Source organism: Pseudorca crassidens, chromosome 13, assembly GCF_039906515.1.
Source record: "Pseudorca crassidens isolate mPseCra1 chromosome 13, mPseCra1.hap1, whole genome shotgun sequence".
NCBI lineage: Eukaryota > Metazoa > Chordata > Mammalia > Artiodactyla > Delphinidae > Pseudorca > Pseudorca crassidens.
The window spans coordinates 41,003,220-41,016,136 of NC_090308.1; the positions used below are offsets into that span (position 1 = coordinate 41,003,220).

At 40.3% G+C, this 12,917-nt stretch overlaps 1 long non-coding RNA gene across 1 annotated transcript; it reads left to right on the forward strand.

The window, feature by feature from the left end:
* Positions 1 to 594: 594 nt before the first annotated feature.
* On the forward strand, positions 595 to 12,630 carry LOC137204594 (uncharacterized). Its single transcript, XR_010933746.1, has 4 exons — positions 595 to 1,208; positions 1,807 to 2,031; positions 8,880 to 9,003; positions 10,344 to 12,630. It is a non-coding gene; the product is annotated as an uncharacterized lncRNA (long non-coding RNA).
* Positions 12,631 to 12,917: the final 287 nt, after the last annotated feature.

Consider the following 12,917-nt stretch of genomic DNA (forward strand, 5'->3'; position numbering starts at 1 on the left):
GTTTTCTGTAACTTAATCTCACAGTCCCTATATCATATAAAAAAACTATTTCAACAGCATGAAGCAAAGAAATTGGGTTTTCACTTAACGTAGAGTTAGTCAAATGGGAACCTTCTGAATTCAATTATTTGTAACACAAATGACGTTGGTTGTGTTTACTCTGTTGATGACAGGATTATTTAAAAAGATTCTAAGCATGATTTTTATTCATACTAATTATCAACCATCCACACAGTGATGGCAACTTGGCAATCAATACATCTAATTTCTGATATTTATATGTAGACAGTTGCATAAAGTTTTAGGAAAACAACATAGATCTTTTTTAATTTAAGCACAGAGTTCATTATCTAATTGACCTTCTAGCTCCTTAGGTTGGGGCTGAGGGGAAATCTTATTTCATCTTTTTAACTGATTTAATGACCCAAAGACTGATCTCTGTTTTTTCCTGGCTCATTCCGTCTACATTGGCCAACACGTGAGTCATAATCTTTACAAAATATTTGCCAGGCATCAGATATGCATATAAACTATTAGAACTACATAGGAGTCTAGACAGCATTTAGTCCAACTCTCTTATTTTAAATATGAGGAAACTGGGAAATTTTCCCAAGGTCAGGAACTCTTTTCTGTCCTGGCTCTGTGCTACCAGGCACAGGGATTTGGTAAGATTTATGCTCATAAGAAGGAACAATATATGAGAGCATATGTTATATCCAACCAGCCACTCCAACATAAAGGTGTCAACTCAGAGTTCACCCTTGGAAATTGGTCTAAGGCTGTATTTCTCAAGGTGTGGGCTACAGTTCACCTGTATCAGAACCTCTTGTAGGTCTTCTTAAAATGCAGATTCCAGAGCATTACCCTAAATTGAGCAAATCAAAATTGGGGGGTGGCCTGGAATATCCATGTTTAATGAGCTCTTTCTGTTATTCCTAAGCATACTAAAGTCGAGAGGTGGAAGTCCTGAGATAGCAGAAGAAATCGTGAATTAATTAGCAAGTCATGACAAGCATATGTACCTTTTTCTGAATTTTTATTTCTACTTCAAGGTTTAAGCACAACAACAACTTGAAACATAATTTGGATCATTTTGGAAAACGTAGATTCATCCTTTCACAAAAGCATTTCTGAACACTAAGCCGTACACCTAAATCTTTAAGAAACAGATTTACATTGGATTTTTAAACAACTCTTTTCTTATTGAGGTAATCTTAAAAGTATTAACTTCAATCACTCCTTTGTTTCATTTGCTTTCTTCTCCCAAAAGCTGCTTTTAAAGTCGGTTCTTAAATTGTTTCTTCTTGTTGAATTTTAACATGACTGTCACTTGCACAGACTACACAGAATTCCTAGTTTGGCCACGTGCCATGTAAATATATAAGATGTTCTTGCAAAGGACCTTCATTTCCACCCACACCCACCTACGCTCCCCCCCCCGCCGCGTTTTTACATTCATTGCGATGCTAATCGCCAAAGATTTTTTGACTTATGATCACTTTGAATCTCCTTAAGACGTGCCGTTACTTACTAATAAATTAATGTAATTTTGTGTTACAGATCCATTTGATTCCCCAGCGAATGCAAATTACCATGAAAGCTTAGAGAACAGTCATAGATGCATAGCAACTTTTCCGCATCCTGGGATATTTTGGCCTTAGGCTATGAACACATATTAATTCATAATTCTGCAAAAAGGGCCATAAAATGTACTGATTTTCAAATAGCATTTTCCAGAAAATGACTAACACCTGAGAGCTCTTTGTTTTGTTTGTCTTATTTTGTTCTGTTTTTTAACTCTTTCAGGAGAAATAAGTGATGATTCTCATTCACAGAATCTTTAAGAACTTTGTTCCTGACTTTCAATTTTTATAGTTGTTGGTGGAAAGTAGAAACACATAGCTTTGAATCACTGCTTAGCACCAGGACGGGAGGTCACCATAGCAACTTCTTAAGGCAAGCACAGTGCTATTGGTCCCATTTCATGGACATGGCAGCTTTGGCTTCTTGGGACCCAAGGCCTCTATTTTGGTAAGTGACAGAAGGAGAAGCAGACTAAGTCTCTTCCTTCTTTGTGCAAAACCTCATCACCACCCTGCTAGTCAATACAATACTTTAACCTCACTAGTTAAATAAATCCTAAGTAAATTTCACTGCTATTCACACTGCTATCTGCTATTTCCAGATTTATAGCTTTGTGACTTAATGTAGTCTTAGCGAGGAGCTGCAAAATTTTATATGTTTTAAATGCCACCATTAAAATAAAATCCCTCTAGTCTTTTTTCTCTATGTGATGCAGTAGAGAAGGGGTAGAAAGTAGGTACAGTTGGGCCAATGGGAAGCAGACTTCACTGAGAAGACAACTGAGTTCCAAACGTGGCTCTATTATTAACTTCCTGCATGATTTGGAACAAGCCCTTGAAGTCCTTACGTCTCAGTTTCCTTATCTGTAAAATGAGAGGAGTGGTCAGCCCAGGTGGAGCAGCTAGGCTATCCCTTCAGTGTTGTCTGTTGTGGATGCTGGAGCAGGAAACAGCAGTACACAAGCCAGCAATGTTCCATCCATGGACTAGAGGCCACCACGCCCAGATTACAAGACATCAAAACCTTCATTTTCTCATCTGTAAAATGGGAATAATAACACCTACATCTTGAGGACTAAAATAGCTAATATATGTACATGTTCTTAGCTCTGTACCTGGCAGGATTATGCCTTCAATCCCTGAATCCCAGCTCCTATTTCTAGCTCTAAGAAAGAGCTAGAAAGAATCATCTCTCTACCTTGGGAAGCCTCCAGCTTGTTTTGTTATGAGAACACATTTGCTGTTATCTTGCTTGCCATTTCCAAATACCCTAGGCTTTTTTGGATACTGTCCTTCAATCAGACTGCTTCAAACACATATTATTGCTCATCTTCCAAGGTCAGAGTTTAGCTCTTATTTTCTGACATGAGAACAGAAATATCCAGTTCTTTCTTCACACTAGTATGATGCACTAATTGAAGACTTTTCCACATTTTTTTTTATTGAAGAACAAGAGGTTTTCTTTTAACATTTGTAGAAGAAAAGAAATAGAGTTCAACCCACCTGATTGCTGCTCTGGTAAGAGCATTATTATCAGTTGTGTCACTGGTATATTCAAATAATCCCATGAAAATAAAACCATGACTGCAAGTTAAGAACTGCTTTTAAAATTGAAGTATAGTTTTGTTTTCATCCCAGAGTAGCTTTGGAAACCAACAAATTCAATGTTATGAACTAGGAAAGATTGATGAAATAACTTCTGAGGGAGCCAGTATTGCTTCCAAAATCAGCTTACATGTTTGAAAAGCACTTACAGTGACTTAAAATAATCATATCCAAAGAAGAATGCATAAAGTGGTTTTGATTGAGAGTCCCCTCACCTGTCCCCATCCTCCAAAACAAACAAACAAACCCTTTGTTTCCACAACAGTGGAGACACGCATTAGGTGAGAGTGACACTTGCCTTTTCTTCTGGTACTTCCCACCCCCTACCCCGCCCCCACTCCCGCCCCCAGTGACAGAAGACTGTTCACTCCTGAAGAGGGGCTTGCAGTTCTGCCCCAGATTCTGCCTGACAAAGTCACACAGTTCCCCTCCCTCCCGCAGCCACACCCTTGCTGACTTTCACTTTTCTGGACTCTACCTGAAATAGCCCTCCCTGTCTGTCTGCTACTCTTCTTGAAAAATGTCCACTCTTCCTTCAAGTCTCAGTTTACATGTTTGTGACCTGTCTGCCTCTCTCTTCCCCCAATTTGTTCTTGCTTCTTCTGACTCTCCAAAGGACTTTATGCAAACTCCTATTCACATGCATCACACTCCAGTGTCATTATTTGTTTACTCATTCATTCATTCCACAAATGTTTATTAAGCACCCAGAGTATATCAGACACTGTCCTAGGTCCTAGGGATTGAGCAGAGAGCAAGTTACACTTGCTTCTTATCTGCACAGAGCTAAAGACTAGAAAAAGGGCAAATATGCAAAAATACATAAAATTTTAAAAGGAAGGTGCCATGGCTTATTAATTAATATAAATATAAGACAATATGGCATCTGGCATATATTTGTTTTCAGTCTGGTTGCACCCATCCTGCACTGGGAGGCACTCAGAGAGCATTTGGTAAAGAGTGAACAAGGTGTTAAGAGTGAAGAAAAAGTCTCAAACTTTTCTTCAAAAAAATATAAACAGAATTTTCATCTTAAGTTTGACTGCAACAGAATACAGCCTCTGCTAGGCCCTACTAACTCAAAGTGGTACTTCTATCTGCAAAACTGAATGCAGATTCTATCTTTAGTCGGTAATCTAGTGTTTACCTTAACTGTGAGATACCTAATTATAAGCTGTCATTAGAAAATTTTATTCACTGTACTTGCAAAAGCAAACTCACCAAAAATAGGACAATTTTCTTATCTTTTAGTATATTCAAAATATATCAGTTGTCTCAGGGAAAACCCACAGGAGTCCAAGCTGTATTCCTGTATTTTAACTGCTTCTGGACTACACACCGCTGGTAAGGTCAACAGACACACCAGAGACTCTCTTGCCATTAGGGTTAGGCTTGTTTTTTTATTTTGTTTTGGGGGGATGAGGGGTTCTTTGTTCATTTGAGCCATCATAGATAAAGGCTGCTCACACATCTGAGACTGGCTTCTTCTGGTCTATGAAACACACGAGGGGCACTGTCAGTGATGTAAAGGAGAAAGGACTCCTCTGTAGTTACTGCAGCCTTTTTGTAATCCTCTCTAGTAACAGGACTCAAGCAAATCCATTAATAATTACCTTGTAATTTTCTACCTAATAAGTTCAGCTTCCTTTTCCCAAGCTGCCCTTTCTTCAACCATTCTAGTGGTGACAAAAATGACTGATTAGAATTTTCACTCTCATCCACCTTATCTTCTTGTCTCTAACTTCTAGTGGAAGTGCTAATATAAATGAGCAAATAACAGAGAGGGAGAAAAACAAGGGCTCTCAGGGAGATTAATCGGTCCCTGAAAATCTGAAAGTGACTTGTGTCATTATTACAAATTGATATACAGGATTTCTTTAAACACTAGATAAAAACCATATAATGTCAAAACCATGATTAAAAGGTAAATAAAAATATGAATTTTCACAAGATCTTGGATTTATTTTTCTGTTTAAAAAAAGGTATACAATAGATGGTTTTCTTCTTTCCCTCTCCTCATATAATGATGATTGCATTAGGGAGAAGTTTCAACATTTCCACATTGTGTATCTGGGCTTTTAACCTCTCCCAAAGATCAGATAAAGGCTGCCAAACCAAAAAGCATTCTTGGCTCATGTGCGCAGCTCATTCTTTAAATAGGAGATTCAGCATGTCCGAGCAAGAGCAAAGGCTTCTCCAGGGTCTTTATCTATTGATTAAAACTGTACAGGCTATTCTGCTTAAAATGAGTCTTGAATACTCTCTAAAATAAATGTTTTATTCTATTTTGGAGTAAAAGTTGTAAAGGGAAAAATGAGACATACATATACCCCCCGACCCTGCAAAATTATGCTATATTACATTTTTTTTGTCCATGATATTTCTATAAAAGCTAGAAGCAAGAAAAAAAAATCTATTTGGAAACGAGATTGTAGTTTATCTCCTGAGAGGAAAATTCAAGACCAAGTGCCAATTACTACTCCACTGGGCAGGGGTTACTTGGCAGCTCCCCAATACATATTAGGAACTGCCCTGAGACCTTTATTTAAACTATCGATATGCCCCACGTCTCAAAGGAAGTAGGAGAAACCTTTTTTCTGTGATTCTAATGGTTATGATACCAAGATTCCTAGATTCTCAGGAGGAGGCATCACACTGTGAACAGATTTGTCTAAATTGAGAATTCCTCCAGTTTCTTTTTTGGTCATTAGCTTTGTAATTATTACAAGTGGTATATCAGCCAGGGAAACAGAAACCACTCCGTCTCAGAAAGAAGAAATTTAACACAAAGAATTAGTTACATCGGTGATAGAAGAGCTGAGACGCCAAACAGTGGATGGTGAATTCTGATGGAAATTCAGCAATTAGCAACTGCAGTATGCCACTCTCTGGGGCAGAAGCGGGAGAGACACAAGGTGGAGGTGATGTTACCAGAGAGCAGAAGTGATCAGAGCATGAGCTAGATCAGCAGTGGAGGACTCACGGCAGAAACTGAGACCACAGAGGGAAGGAATAGTCCAAGAGGAGCTAGAATCATGAAGGTGATACCGCAACTGCTAGAGACACCACTAGAAGCACAATGAATATGAGAAATACACTGGCTGCTTCCTTTCCCCTACCTTACAGTCTTTTACCAATGCTTCCATTGGTCAAGACTACCAGGAAAACAGAGCAAAGAAGTCTGGGAAATGTAGTTCCCTGAGATGCAGAGCCAAGCTGAGGAAGTTCAGGGAATAGATATGAGAGCAAATAGGTAAATGTCACAAAAGTAGCTATAGCTAGACTCACCATTTGGAACCTCTGCTTAGCTTGAGAGGTCTTCATTGAAAAAACAAGCCTCAAGGCTACCAGCTGCTAGAAACTAGCAGACTGAGAACCTTGATTGCAAGGATCCATGCGTCCTCCCTGAGCTGCAGAGCAAAAATGTTGAACATATTTTTGAGTCTTCATATCTCCGTGATGAACCTGCTGGTGAGAAGCCACATTTGCCCATCCGTGAAAGATCCAAAAAGTTTAACAAATGCTTTCAGTCAAAGAATAGACTTCAGAGAAGGAAATCAATGAGTCCATAAAGCGCTTGTTCTCAGAGAATAGGACAGACAAGCCTAAAATAAAACCTAAAGAAGGTATGGCCATCAAAATGATTGTTTTAGATGTCAGTGATTAACCTTTGGTTACCCTGCTTTGGATCACAATTGATCTTAACTCCAAATTTTCACGTGACTGGTAGTAGCACTTTTCTAAGTCTTTATCTGCCAACCCAAATACATCAGCCTAGTTTTATACCCCACTTAGTGGAACATAAAAATGATGAAAGCTAAATGGTCTTACGAGAGAGAGCTTAGATTTTTTTAAAAAAAAAACCACTGACTCTATTAGTTTAATAATACTCATCAGCATAGAATCCTGATTTTTTTTAAAAATTAAAGACATTTTGGAGTAGTTTTCTCTGCATTGTTCACTGGGTTTAGATAGTAATGCCTACCCTTCTAAGCCCAGTTCAAATGTCACCCATGAACCTCTCCCAGTCTTCCTCCTTTTTGCTGTGTTAGCATCTTGGATAAGCCTAAATGGGTGTACTTATTACATTATATTGCAATTATTTGTTGCCAGTCTCTCTCTCTCTGCTAGTGATTTAGACCAAGACAACCTATCAAAAGCAATTTAACTTCATAAATTGGACAAATATAAGGCCGGTCAGCACTATAGTTTGGTCCAAAATTAATATCCTCAGTCACTGTTGCCAAGTTTGATCACTTTGTTATAGAATAGTGTTGTTCTACAACAATTTGTGGGTCCAGAATTTAAGCATTTTTGTCAGTTATTTCAAAATTGGGAGCAGAGATTTTCTCATTTTGCTAAATTATTTTTTTCAGCTAGTTTTTGCTACTCTATGTTATTTGTAAAAGTTGAAACAACCAAAATACCTAATTTGGGAGGTTGGTTGAAACAAATGTCTAGTACTAGGTGACAAATTGGAACAACTTTGAAGTCCAAAATTGATTGCTAGAAAACAATATTTAAGATATATTTTCCTTTTTATAGAAAATATTATAATGATGCCTATTCATCTTTGACTCTAGCTCATAGTATATAATAAGCATCTAGTAAATGAGTATGTGCTATAGACTGAATGTTTGTGTCCTCCAAATTCATATGTTGAAACCTAATTCCCAATGTGATGGTATTTGGAGGTAGAGCTTTGGGAGGTGATTAGGTCATAAGGGTGGAGCCCTCATGAATAGGGTCAGTGTCCTTATAAGAAGAGATCCCAGACCCCAGAGAGCTTCCTCATCCCTTCCACCAAGGGAGGACACAGCAATAAGACAGTCATCTGTGAACCAGGAAGAGGGCCCTCATAAGACATCCAATCTGCAGCATCTTGATCTTGGACTTTCCAGCCTCCAGAACTCTCAGAAACAAATGTTTGTTGTTTATAAGCCACTCAGTCTATGGTATTCTGTTATAGCAGCCCAAATGGACTAACAGTGTAAATGTAATTTTGTTTTTTCTCCTTCTGAGTTCAATCCATATCGATAGGTGGCACCCACTCTTTCAGGCATTCAACAAATGTATATATTGAGAGATCTTTCTTTGTCAAAGATTTTGCATGAGTCCATTAGTTCATATTTGATTCTACTGATCTGAGATGCTATTTTTCAAAATGGGAAATAAACATTGTTTCTCTCAGTGTATTTCTCCAATTCCCAGCTCCCCCCATTCCCTACTCCTTCTCCCCAAATGTTAAGCAGAAGTCCATAAACCATATGCTGGAACAAAGTTATCCCTCTCATAAGTTATTTTCCGCCCCACTGTAAGAATTTCATTTAGACAGCACTCCTGAGGGCTCTCCATGTCAGAGCTGTATATTAACCACTACAGGCAAGGAGAGAAAAAAAAGAATTAGCAAGCTCATAAATTGTTCTTGAGTGGTTATCTGCTTCCACAATTACACAGGACAGTGTGATTGCAACAGGCATTCTTTTTAACTGATCCTGTCAACGTGAGGACTGGTGTCATTTCCAGTGTATAATGCAGAAGATGTGAAATCTAATTTGGTATATTAATGAACATTAGTGGTCTATAATCAGTTTATAACAAGAAATCAGTTTAAAAAACAAGCAATTGACTTGCTTAAAATGTAATTAATAAAATCACTAATTCAGGTCAGAATCAAATTGTTTTCGGCAGGACCTTTTCGGAGTTACAGTAAGGGGCAAGCCCGTCAGAGTACTACGGAGAAGTGGTTTTCTCACACAATGAAAAGGACTCCACGTACAGTAGACTCCGCAGAGTACATGTCCCACAAAGATTGGTGAGTGGGTGTGCTGTGATTTTTTAAAAAGATTTATTAGAATGAAATAAGAATAAAGAGGCAGTTTGGATTATAAAAATGTAAAGGTCATATTTTAAAGCAATTTCCATAAAAGAAAGTATTTGCTGCAACATCAACCAAAAGTTTTAGTGCTGAATTTTTAAATGGCCAATGCAAATAATAATAATAGCAACAATAATATCAACATTCTCATATTTGGCTTTTTATGACATATCTTTTCATACATTATTTCATTTATTCATTCTAATAGAGAAAATGTCACAGACATATGTGTATGTGTGTAGTGTGTGTACCTGCTTCAATATAAACAGCAAATTTGGGCACATTTCTAGAGCGCACACCAAAGAACATAAACACAAGAAGCTTCTGGCATGGTGTCAGATGAGGGATTGTTGACCTAGAAGTCTATGAATGGGGCCTGTGAGTGTACAGGGTTCCTCACTGTCCGAAAAGCCTTCCGTAAGCCGAAATGGAAGAAGCAGTTACCTTAGGACACATCTTGCTAACGGATGCACAAAATAAATTGAGAGAGAGCCCAGATGCTCACAGACACAGTTCAAAGCTATGGTGCCTGGATGCTGAGATGCTGAGCGTAGTTCCTGGGGAAGGAGCTTGGTGGTGACATCGTCGCTGCTCAAGGTGTGAGCTGCCTCTATGACGGCTCACTGCAAGACACATGCTGAACACTATTTTCACTTTTTGCCTTTTTTGTAAAATCGAAAATCCTCCTTGGATGTCTTTTGGTGAGCGAAAACAAGTACTAATGTCGGTCTTTGGTAAAGTGGCATAAAGTGAACTTTCGAAAAGTGAACTTTCAAAAATCAGGGTATACCTCTATGTGCATTTTTCAGGAAGGAGGATCTAAAACTTTAACCAGACTCCCAAAGTGGGAGGAAGAGAGTCTGTAACCTGAGAAAGATTGGAAACCACTGTTGTAGCTAGATGCTACAGTTAGCAAGTTAAAAACTGTAGCTCAGTTAACCTAGGAGTTCTCCAAATGTAGGTTCATTGCACCATTTAGATCTAGAGAATTCTGCTAAAATTGCTCATTTTTCTCCTGTGATCCCAGTTAACATGGTGAAGAAGTTGAGCCTCTTTTTTATTCATTTGGCAGATTTTATTAGAATACAAAGGAAGAGATGCACATGTGAAAAAGATGTTGCTACTGTGTGTGGCACCCTGTGTATTTTCTGCTAGGCCAGGCAATCTGGGGCGGGAGGCAGACTGCGTCCTGGTGAGCTATACACTTTGGGAAGCCAAGCAGATTCTCTCAAGTCGCCAGGATGCTGGTTTTAAAAACTGTTTTATTTATTTGTTAGGTCATCAAAAAGTGACAGTCTCAATCCTGAGACACACTTCTGTTACAAAGCAACTCATGAACAGAAAATGTATATCCATTGGGAGCAAAACTAAATCACCCAGAATCACCCAGAATTAACTGAAACATTGCCACTCTCGTTCCAACTACTGAGGTTAGCCGCAGATATCAGCTTCTCGCAATGGGAAATCATACAGAGGTGATTTATTTTCATTAAGTCTGTTTTCTAAATGCTGTTCCTGAGAACATGTATCGGTTGCCTGTATGTCATCATCCAGGACCTGATTTGTGCTTGTGTTCTGATTTTCCTCATCATAATATTTCCCCCAATACTCTGTTTTACAGTTATATGTGCAATCGATCCCTATATAGGAATTTATGTTGAAATAGATACCACAAGCTAGGAAATGCTAAATTAATTCCATTACTCTCTTTTGTGGGGAAGAAAATGCTTGTTGTTGACCAAATACCAGCCTAACTGGCAGCTCTCTGACTGGGTTAATATGTTCCAGAATGGTGTTCCTAGTAGTTGGAGTGTTCATTAAAACATTAATTCTGAGTCTATCCTAGAAACACTAACACAGTGAGCCAGTAAGTATGAGAATAAATACGCATGTTCCCTTTCACCAAGAATCCAAACCACGTGTAACCTTCTATTACCAAGCCATTGAGATTAGGAAGAAAATTGTCCTTAATGCCAACATAAACAAGGTCAGCTAGTAACAGGAATTAAAACAAGAAAAACAAAACAGAAACCAGAACCACAAGCATAACAAGTAAAAGGACGGGGTAAATGGAGTTCAGGGGAGAATCTGTTCTGAGGAAACAGGTTATGAAATGGGCAGTGAAATGTCTGCATCCTTCAAGCCAGTGGACCCCAACTGACCCAATTCTGCCCTCACATTATAGAGTTCTTCACAGTGTCTCCATCCCCAGACCCTAATTAAAAACAAAAATGACAAAACCACTGCAGCAACATAACCCTCTGCGGCTCAGCTGCCTTTCTGCCCGGAGAGCAACCACGCAGGTAATAACCTGGTGCCACTGCTCCACTGGCTTCTCCTCGCATCCTCTCAGGCTCTGTGTTGCCCTGGTACCTCCAGCTCATGCCTTACAAGCCCCAGCTCTTTCTATCCATCATTTCCTAGAGAGCAAATCCTTCTAGCAAGGCTGGGAGCCAATTCTGGATTTGACAGGTGTCTGACTTGGAGAGATCTCAAGCTTGTGTCTTGAGCGCTCAGCATGGGCCCAACAGCTTGTGTTGCTTTCAAGGAGGGCTCATTCAGGACCTTCCTGAGTACCACAGAGCTTGGTGCCCTGTGACCTGGCGCGTGCCACCTCATCCGAATGCCAGCACACCTGTCAACCAGGAAAAACAAGGCAAGGCCCTGTGTTCACGGACGTTAACTCTGGTATCCCTGCTGTGAGGGAGCAGCCGACTGATGGGGAAATCTAATTAACAGGCATCTCTTGAGCAGCTGCTGATGTGCTCTCCACCTGGACAGGCCGTGGGTTCTGAGATGGGAGAGCAAGACGACCGGCTTTAGAGTCTGAATCCAGCTCTGTCTCTTGCTAGATCCAGGCTAGGGTGACCTTTCATTAAATTGATTCCTCAGCTATTGATTCAGTGCCTGCCACCTGCCAGTCATGATTCCAGGTGCTTCAGAGACAGCAGTGGACAAACAGTCCACTTATATTCTAGCAGAAGACAATAAATGTCATAAATAAGGAAATTATATCAATGTTAGAAGATGAGAAGTACAGGAAAATATAGAAGTGGGACAAGGTGAGACAATCACAAGAGCCGGGGATGGTACCTGCTGTACACGTTGCAGTAGGAAGATCAGGTGGTCAGGGTGGAGCACCATGGGGAATGGGAGATTGGCAGAAAGGCATGAAGGATAGGAAGAATTAGGCAGGGAGTTATTTGGGTCATCCAGGGGAAGAGTGTGCCGGGCAGAGAGACTGGCTAGAGCAAAGGATTTAAGACACGATGGGGCATGGAGGTCAAGGAACAGCGAGGAGACGGCAGGAGTGGAGTGGGTGAGGGCATGAGTGAGAGGAGAGGATGCAGGGGCGGGGGGAGGGGGCCGTGGGGACCACTGTCAGGAACAAGCCCCCCGTCTCGGCTCTCGGCTCCCCCTGGGTACCATGGATATAAGATGCCTTCTGCGAGGGGCTGTGAGAACATGATAATAGGCGTGAAAGGCTCTGCGGAGCACAAAGTAGAGCCTCCGTAAAGATCAGAAAAATTGGGCTTCCCTGGTGGCGCAGTGGTTGAGAGTCCGCCTGCCAATGCAGGGGACACGGGTTCGTGCCCCAGTCCGGGAGGATCCCACATGCCGCGGAAGCCATGGCCGCTGAGCCTGCGCGTCCGGAGCCTGTGCTCCGCAACGGGAGAAGCCACAACAGTGAGAGGCCCGCGTACCGGAAAAAAAAAAAAAAAAGATCAGAAAAATTTCCCTCCACCTCTTTAACCTCAGATGGCATAACTAGTGCAAATGAGCCCAAAATCAGGGCTGGGAAATGGAAGCTGTGTCCCACGACAGAGTAGCAGAGGGCAAACATTTTAAAG